This window comes from Triticum aestivum, chromosome 4A (assembly GCF_018294505.1).
Source record: "Triticum aestivum cultivar Chinese Spring chromosome 4A, IWGSC CS RefSeq v2.1, whole genome shotgun sequence".
Taxonomy (NCBI): Eukaryota; Viridiplantae; Streptophyta; class Magnoliopsida; order Poales; family Poaceae; genus Triticum; species Triticum aestivum.
The window spans coordinates 673,332,419-673,341,826 of record NC_057803.1 but is presented as its reverse complement, the minus strand read 5'-3'; positions in this window follow the sequence as shown (position 1 = coordinate 673,341,826).

Sequence of the window (9,408 nt, the reverse complement as noted above, 5' to 3'; positions counted from 1 at the left end):
AGGTCCGACAATACCACCGATAGCAATGTCGTACGGTGTGGTGGCATGTCCGAATAGGCGGCACGTCTCCGTGGTGTGCCCCCCCCCCCTCACGAACGGCGACCCCGCCGATACCTGGAGGGGGGAAACGGGCGCGTCGGGTCTACACAAGGGGATCTTACTATGCCTTTGGCCCGGACGCTGCTCCAAAGTGTTCCTATGGGCTGACCTAACACAACCGGGTGGAGAGTTCCACTGGTCAAAGCCCGTCTGTGCAAAGTCAAAGGGCTAGATCCCGTGGTCAAACGCTACAGGGTTAGGCGGGACGGGGGCCCTAGGGGATAGCAATGCCAGCGGAGCGTCGCACCGGGACCGCATACATGTCGTACGGTGTGGTGGCATGTCCGAAGAGGTGGCACGCGTCTCCGGGGTGTGCCCTTCTTCACGGACGACGACGTGGATGTTTCCCTCCTCCGGGGCACGGCGGCAACGACGCCCGTGAGTGGGGGGGCACACCCCGGAGCCGCATGTTGGGTGCCTCCGCCTGCCACCACATTTCCACAACTATAGGAGGCCCCACCGCAACACCTTGCGGCATTGCTACCCCCCCCCCCCACACACACACACACAGGTACCCCGTCCCGTCTAACCTCCATGACACGACGGAAGCAAGGCCCGTGTGGGGGGCAATCAATTTATGTTTTCTGTACATTTAAGTTAATGAAATTAGTTTTGGAAAAAATAAAAATAAAAATAAAAAGAGAAAATAAATAAAATATTAAAATATTATTAGAAAACTATGCCTATGGCAAAGCCGTCGGCATAGATCGGCCACGGAACGGTAGAGCCTTGGATCGATGACGTGGCATAGGGCGGGGATCGATGACGTGGCAAAATCCATGGGCCAGGCCTATACCGACCGTAAGGCCGTCGACATAGATATGCCACCCCACGGGACTGGAGCGACATGGATCAATGAAGTGGCGGCGTCGAGGATCGATGACCTTGGTATAGCTACGCCGACGGCCACCGTTAGCCCATCGGTGTAGCCTGACGCCGTCAAACGGCCGTTGCCGCCCGGGTAGACAGGCCCACGTGATATGCCGACGGCCTACCCTGTGCCGCCGGCCGCCGTAGGCATATTTGAAGCAACGACGACAGCCCCCGTCGCCATAGATGGACATAAGTCAACAGCCTTTCTACGCCAATGGCTTTAGCTGGGCCGTCGGGGTATGCCCATCTACACCAATGGGGGCCGTCGGCAACGCAAGTTTTTCTGGTAGTGATATATTATATGAACAAAAAGAGACAATTTTTGAACAGTTTGTGGCCATTTTGCCCTTAAAAATTGGTCATTTGCTATGCAATATCAATTGATTTCAAACGACGCAAAAATACAGAGCCAGCACATTCACAAAAATCAGAGCAAACGATGCAAAAATACAGAGCCAACACGTTCACAAAAAATAGAGCAAACGATGCAGAAAAAACGACGCAATTCGACGGCCCAACCATAGCTTGGTTTCTTTTTGGGCCCAATAACAACATTTTTTTTCACGGAGTCAGTGGTGGGCGGCAGCCGAGCACAACCAATAGAATCGCCTCTCATGGATCGCCCCACGATCCAACGATGCAGAGCCGTCCTTGTGATCCAACGACGCGGAGCCTGCACACAGCCAGCCCACCTAGTTCCTTCTAGAAGGCCAGATCTGAGGGTTGTCGCTTGGCGCGAGGGTATGATCGGACGGCTGACGTTGGGAGTTAGGGTTAGGCGAAACCCCGTGGGGTTTAGAGGGGTTTTGAGCTGGTCAACGGGGTTTCGATGGCTTTGACTGAGCATAACTAATTTAAAAAAATCGAAAAAATATGAAACCTTCGCCATTCGTCATTTTATAAGACAAACTAACGAGGAAAAATACTAAACTTGGTCTATGGTCATTTCATGAAAAAACCCTAGCTGGCATGGTTGAGGTCAAATGAGCACCATTAATTTAAAAAAATCAAAAAATATAAAACTTGCGCACAATGTTGTCTTATGTGACATGTTACCAACCAAAAATCATAAACTTGGTCTATGGTCATTTTCATGAGAAAACCTTCACACATATGAGCTATCATGTACATGATTTCATAGAGTTCAAGGAGAGGAGGTGGTGTTACCTTCTGTTTTTGATTTTTTTTAAAAAAATAAAAAAAACACTAAAACTTTATTTTAAAGTGAATAAGAAGGATCTAAAGTTAGTTTTCCATTTTCATATTTCAAAACATGTTTTTAATAGTTTTTATATTAAAGCACATTTTTCAAAAGAAAATGTAAAAATATGAAGATTAATTCAAAAATTAGTGAGACTTTGAATCTACACTATGGAAAGTGAATATGTGTTAATAAAAAAAACATTTGGCTCATTTAGAGTAGGTTCAAAGAAACTTGATTACAAATGGGTTGTTTACCCTAGCCTGGGAGCTCATTTGGAGCAGATTTTCTCAAATTCAAATTCATTTGACCTCCTCTAAATCACTTCAAATTTTGCACACATGATCTCCTACACAAACATAGATAGTTTGCCAAGGTTTTACTTGTTTTTACATTTTCTTGAATATGTACTGTCCAGGTTTGCCAAGGTTTACATGATCTCATTTGGAGCATGCATTTGATTTCCTACACAACATCTGTGATCATTGCAGCACCTAAGATCATAGTTCACAACATCTAAACATAACTAACCATAGATTTAGGACAGACAAATATACCACATTCAAATTTAAGGACATACAAATACAGATAGCAACCCGATTACTAGCATAACCAACGAGAGATTCAATTCAACAAACCATAACCAACGAGATTCAGTTCAACAAACCAAAAGTAACCCAACAGTTCAACAAACCAAACCAAAAGTAACACAATATCACATCATCGATCACATCACGCCGGAGTCAGGGCCTCCACGAGGGTGGCATGCTGACCCCTGATCATGTAGTCGCCATATCCTCAGCATGAGACAGAAGGTGATCGAAGCGGCCATCCCTTGGCTTTGGCTTGGTGGTGCAGTAGGGGCAGTGCCACTTCTTGAACTTGCGGTTGTAGAAGGAAGCAACTCCCTTGGCCTTGATCTTCTCCACCTCCTTGGCTGTGAAGGACGCGACGTTGCCCTTGTACACATCATCTCCAGAATCATACTGCACACATGAATGAATTGCATTAATACATTATAGATTCATATACACCATGTCAAAGGAACTAAATGAACAAGGGATATGCTTACCTCATATTCAGAATCTTCACTAAACGCCCCTCGTACGGGTCGTAGTCGGCCAGCTTCCTCTTTCTCCCCCCCCCCCAACCATCATCCTCCTGAATATACAATTACATTAGCTCAAAAAAATACAATTACATCCATCACTAGTAGCCAATTGAAAATTTAGATATGCAGACATGACATATTGATCATAGGGCTAATATACTCCCAATATCAGAAATGTTTTAGAAGTGGGGTTTTTTATTTCTGTGCCCCTTAGCTCTATGCATTCAGAAACCACATCCATCACTAGTATATCAATGTATTAGATTTGTACACACATTGATCAAAAACCCCAATATGACATTCAAATAACACACTGATCATTGGTCATGTACACACATTAAAGAACACAGCTAATATAACTACATATTGTGGAAAATTTATATACTAATGAATTAAATAACTTCTTAATCAATGGATTACATTTGGGCATATGACATTCAAAACCCTAATCTGAGTAGCATTCAAAAACAAATCTAACAGGGACCCAATCTAAGGCAACGAATCTAAGTAGCATTAACCCCAATCTGTGAGCACTAAACAAATCTAATAAGCATCATAGTATTAAAAACCCCAATGTGTTCACAACATCTAGCATTTTTGCAACGAATTTATCCAAATCTAAAAACCCCAATCATTGCAGCACCTAAAATCATAGTTCACAGCATCTAGCTAGCATTTTTGCCACAAATTTATCCAACAAACCCTAGTCCAAAAACCCCCACCCCCCAACCCCGGCCCATGTGTCAAACCAACTACTCTAACCATCTGAACTACTGTATGAATCACAATCTAACCAATGCAACTAGGGAGCAACTAACTCTACAAGCTAAGCAAGTGCAAATACCTGCTCCTCCACGACAGGCTGCACAACGGGGGCATCAGGATGTACTGCGCCGCTCGACGCCATCACCTTCTGCAGCGATGAGGCCGAGCCCGCCACATCCGCAGTGATTGCGAGTTTCCCCGCACCGCCGTGGACGCCGCCAACATCTGCGGTCACCGCGCCCTGACCCTGCAGCTCCACCACATCGCTGGCCGCTGCGCCGGTGTCGCTACGAGCGTTGGCCATCTGACAGATGGAGGCGACGAAGGTGAAGAAGAGTATGCGGTGGGGGAGAGCGAGACGGTGCAGTGGAGGCAGTGGAGGAGAGCAAGATGACGCTGGTTGGGGAGAGGAAGATGATGCGACAGCGAGGGGATTTGGGGGAAATGGTAGGGGCGATGGAGGTGGTTGCCCTCTTTATATGATTGGACGTTTTGGGCATGTCCATGGACACGTGCTACCCCACAACCACGGCCTTGCATGCGCCCACGTATACGCGGCCCCACTCTTCAGCTAACGGTCAAAGGCATTGACTCGACGGCAACGTCCGTTATAACCTGTTCTGAGGGTTTCGGGCAAGGGAGTGGGGAAAAGTGAGCAAAAGTTAACAGAGTGGGGGATGAATGAGTAGAGCTAAGGAACCAGGGGCACAGTAATAAAAATCCCTTTAGTTTTTTTCATGTGCAGAGTGGCGATCATCCATATTCGGAATCTCTTTGAAGTAGAAAAACTAAATCTTGCTTAGTAAGGAACGCAATTGTTAGACTTGTAGACCAATACGTATTGTAATCTCTGTACAATGTATCTGTACCCGATGAGGTACCCCCCTTGTTATATATGTTATCGTGGCCGACCCTCTCAGGTGTCGAAGCGCATAACCCCAAAACCCTTTGTCTATCATGGTATCCGATGCGATCTAGCGATCCTGACCTAGCCATGTCGTCTTCCGCTGCTTCCTCCGAGGCCGCCGCCACCACTGCCCTCTCCGGTGCGGCCACCCTCGCTGCCCTCTCCGGCGCGGCGACTATGTCCACCGCCACCACCTTGCTCGCCGATCCCTACTCGGCCCCTGCGTCTCTCACCGATCCGATCAGGACAGGCGCGTCCGTCTTCGCCCCGCCGTTCCTGTCCAACCTTCTCCAAGGAGGAAGATCGATAGGAGCCTTGTTTTCTGGGGCGACGCCCTCGGCTCCTCCCGGCTCACCGGCTCTACGCCCCAACTACGGCGCGCTGGCACCCTACGCGCCGCCGCCGCCGTATGCGTACGACCCCGCCGCCTACTGTACTTTTTACGGCGCTCCCTATGGTGCCCTCTACGGCGCCCCCTATGGTGCCCCCTACGATGGTCATGGCGCCGGCTATGGTGCACCTCCTGGTGCCGGCTATGGTGCTCCATATGGCCCTGGCTACGCGGGGTTCCCGCGGCCTGCGACTCACAGTGCGTCACCACAGGCCCCTCTGGTTGCGCCACAGTCCTCGCCTGCGGTGGATGTCGCCTCCTCCGGTGCAGTTCCTATGCCGCCCTATGACTTCGCCCTCGACGTCATCACGACTCTGCCGTTCTACTTCAGCAATCTTCTACCGGTGAAACTGAAGATGGACAATTATCTGTTCTGGTGCGCACAGATTCTTCCCCTCCTCCATAGTCACTACTTGGAGGTTTTTGTGGATGGTACTCTGCCATGTCCCCCGCCGGATCATCATATGTACCGGCCATGGATTGCTCAAGATCAAGCGATTCTCTCGGCGATTCATTCCTCTCTCACCGAGGGCGTCGCCGGCTTGGTTTTATTTGCTACTACGTCTCATGAGGTATGGGATGCGCTGGAGTCCAGTTTCTCCGCACAATCCTCGTCTCAGCACATGGCTCTTCGTACACAGCTTAATGAGACCCGCAAGGATCATCACTCGGTCACTATTTTCTTCAACAAGATCAAGCGCCTCGCTGATCAGCTTGCCACCATCGGCGAGCCACTTCGTGACACGGAGTTTACCACATATGTTCTCCAAGGTCTCGATGTCGAGTATGAGTCTCTTGTGGAGGTGATCCAGGAATGCAAGGTTCCCATCAAGCCGCAGGAACTCTTTCAGCGCCTCCTCTCAACGGAGCAACGCCTTGCCAGTCGTCATCCGGATGAGGCCCCCTCGGTCAACACTGTTGTCCGTGGTGGGAAGGGGCGTCCCGGTGCCCGTCCTGCTGCTCCTACGGTTGCTTCGACCCCTCCTACGGGAGGCAAGGGTGGTGCTCCTCCTGCTGCACCTTCCCAGTCGCGTCCCACCATCGTCGTCGAGAACAGGCGCCCATGTGCCTGTTGTGCCACTTGTGGAGCTGCTGCCCCTTGTCAGCTGTGTGGAATTCCTCGCCACGTTGCGTCTCGCTGTCATCGTTGTTTTCAGCCTGATTTTCTGGGTCTTGGCAACAACGGCAAGGGCAATGAGCACCAAGTCAACATGACGCAGCATCAAGGAAAGACTTAGTCTTATAATGTTGATCCCACTTGGTACATGGACACTGGCGCCACAGAGCACGTGACAAATGAATTGGACAAGCTTGCTATCCGGGAGGCCTACCATGGTCCTGACAAGGTTCACACAGCAAATGGGGCAGGTATGCATATCTCTCATATTGGCCAGGCATCTCTCCTCACACATACATCTCGACAGTTGCGTCTTAAGAATGTTCTTCGAGTTCCCACTGTTGCCCGTAACTTGCTCTCCGTACCTAAACTTACTTATGACAATAATGTGTTTTGTGAGTTTCACCCGTTTCATCTTTTTATCAAGGATCGGGCTACACGGGACGTACTTCTTAGAGGGTGCCTTCGTCATGGACTATACGCTCTTGATGTGCCGCGATTTGTCTCTCCAGTTGTCCCTCAAGTCTTCAGCATTGTTCGAGTGTCTCCCTCGGAATGGCACTCTCGTCTTGGCCATCCGGCTACACCCATTGTTCGACATATTCTTCACTGTCATGAGTTATCGTTGGTGTCTAGTAATAGAGATGTCCCAGTTTGTGATGCTTGTCAGCGGGGAAAGAGTCATCAGTTACCTTTTTCTGTTTCTAGTCATGTAGTCAAAACTCCTCTTGAGCTTGTGTTTTCAGATGTTTGGGGTCCTGCTCAGATGTCTGTTAGTGGTCATGAGTACTATGTCAGTTTTATTGATGCTTATAGTCGCTTTACCTGGATTTATCTTCTTAAACATAAGTCTGATGTGTTCGATGTTTTTCTTAAATTCCAAGCACATGTTGAGCGTCTCCTACAACACAAAATTATTCATGTACAATCGGATTGGGGGGGGGGGTGAGTACCGCAATCTAAATACCTTCTTCGAGAAACTTGGGATTTCGCATCGTGTGTCTTGTCCTCATACACATCAGCAGAATGGTTCAGCTGAACGTAAGCATCGTCATCTTGTTGAGACCGGTTTAACCCTACTAGCCCATGCCTCTCTTCCTTTTCGTTTTTGGAGTGATGCTTTCACTACTGCCTGTTTTCTCATAAACAGACTTCCGTCACGACTCCTTGGCATGAAAACTCCGCTTGAACTCTTGCTTCATGAGACTCCTGATTATACTTTTCTCAAAGTCTTCGGTTGTGCATGTTGGCCGCATCTCCGTCCTTACAATAATCGCAAGCTTGAGTTCCGTTCTAAAAAATGTGTCTTCCTTGGGTACAGTCCGTTGCACAAAGGTTATAAATGCCTTCACGTTCCAACAAATCGTGTGTATATTTCGTGTGATGTTGTCTTTGATGAGCATGTTTTTCCTTTTTCTAATCTTCCAACTCCTGTCACCACACCTAATGAACCCATGCATTCATCTCCTTTATTGCCTGATCAATTTGTAGATGTTGCACACTCGCCTCTTTTGTTGTCTAACCATGGTGCAGGAACTGGTAGAGGTGCTCGGCTTGTTCTCCTGGAGGATTCCTCCGCTGCTCCGACGGCTTCTTCAACGGATCATGTCGATTCTGCCACTGCGACCTCTTGCATGGGGCATGCAGGGTCTCCTGCATCTGTGCCCGCCATGCGCATGGATCCGGCTCCGGTAGCAGCGGGTTCGCGCTCGACGGATCACATCGGTCCTGCGCCCTCTTCCCCCTGCATGGGCCATGCAGGGTCGGGTGTGCTCACGCCCGCTATGCGCTCGGCCCCGGCTCGGCTGGAGATGGACCTCCCCGCGTCGCCTGGCTTGGCCTCGCCCGTGACCGGGCGGTCTCGCCTGCATCGACCGGTCCGGCGACGCCCGCGCCTACGGACTCGCCTGGGTCACCTGGTCCGGCGACGCCCGCACCTACTAGCTCGCCTCTTGGCAGCCCGTCATCATCGCGGTCATCATCACCCGCCATGTCTTGTTCTCAGGAGATGAGGGCCTCTCCATCGACGGTTCCTGTGACTTCGATCGCGCCAACCGCTCCGGTTGCTCAGCATCCACACACTCGCAACAAGAGTGGTATTTTTCGACTGCTCCAACGCACCAATAGCACGGTTGCCTGGCTCGCGGCCTGTATAGCTCATTCTGCAACTGATCCTTCTGCTGAACCCCGTCATTATCAAGCAGCTCTGGGTATTCCTCACTAGCGCTCTGCAATGGAACAAGAGTATCAGGCATTGCTAAAAAATGGTACGTGGCGTCTTGTTCCTCCGCATAGTGGTGTCAATATTATTGATTCTAAGTGGGTATTCAAAGTTAAGCGACATGCTGATGGCTCTATTGAACGGTATAAGGCTCGGCTTGTTGCTCGTGGGTTCAAACAACGTCAAGGTCTTGATTATGATGATACCTTCAGTCCTGTGATCAAGCATACGACTATTCGTCTGCTCTTATCTCTTGCGGTTACTCGTGGATGGTCTCTTCGACAGCTCGTTGTTCAGAATGCTTTTCTGCATGGTGTTCTTGATGAAGAGGTCTATATGCGTCAGCCGCCTGGTTTTGTTGATCCTACTTGTCCGCACCATTTTGTGTCGCTTGGTAAAGGCTCTTTATGGTCTTAAACAGACGCCACGTGCTTGGCATGCGCATCTAGCTTCTGCTCTCCGTGCACATGGATTTGTTCCTTCGACAGCTGATACGTCCTTGTTCATGCTACAACGCCCTACGGTCACTATGTACCTACTGGTGTATGTCGATGACATCATATTGATCAGCTCGTCGGCTCTTGCTGCGGATCGTCTTGTTTCTGCTTTGAGTGGTGATTTTGCCATTACAAATCTTGGCCGGCTTCATTTTTTTGGAGGTCTCTCATTCTGATGCCGGTCTGAATCTCACTCAGCAGAAGTACTCTCTAGATTTGCTTCGTC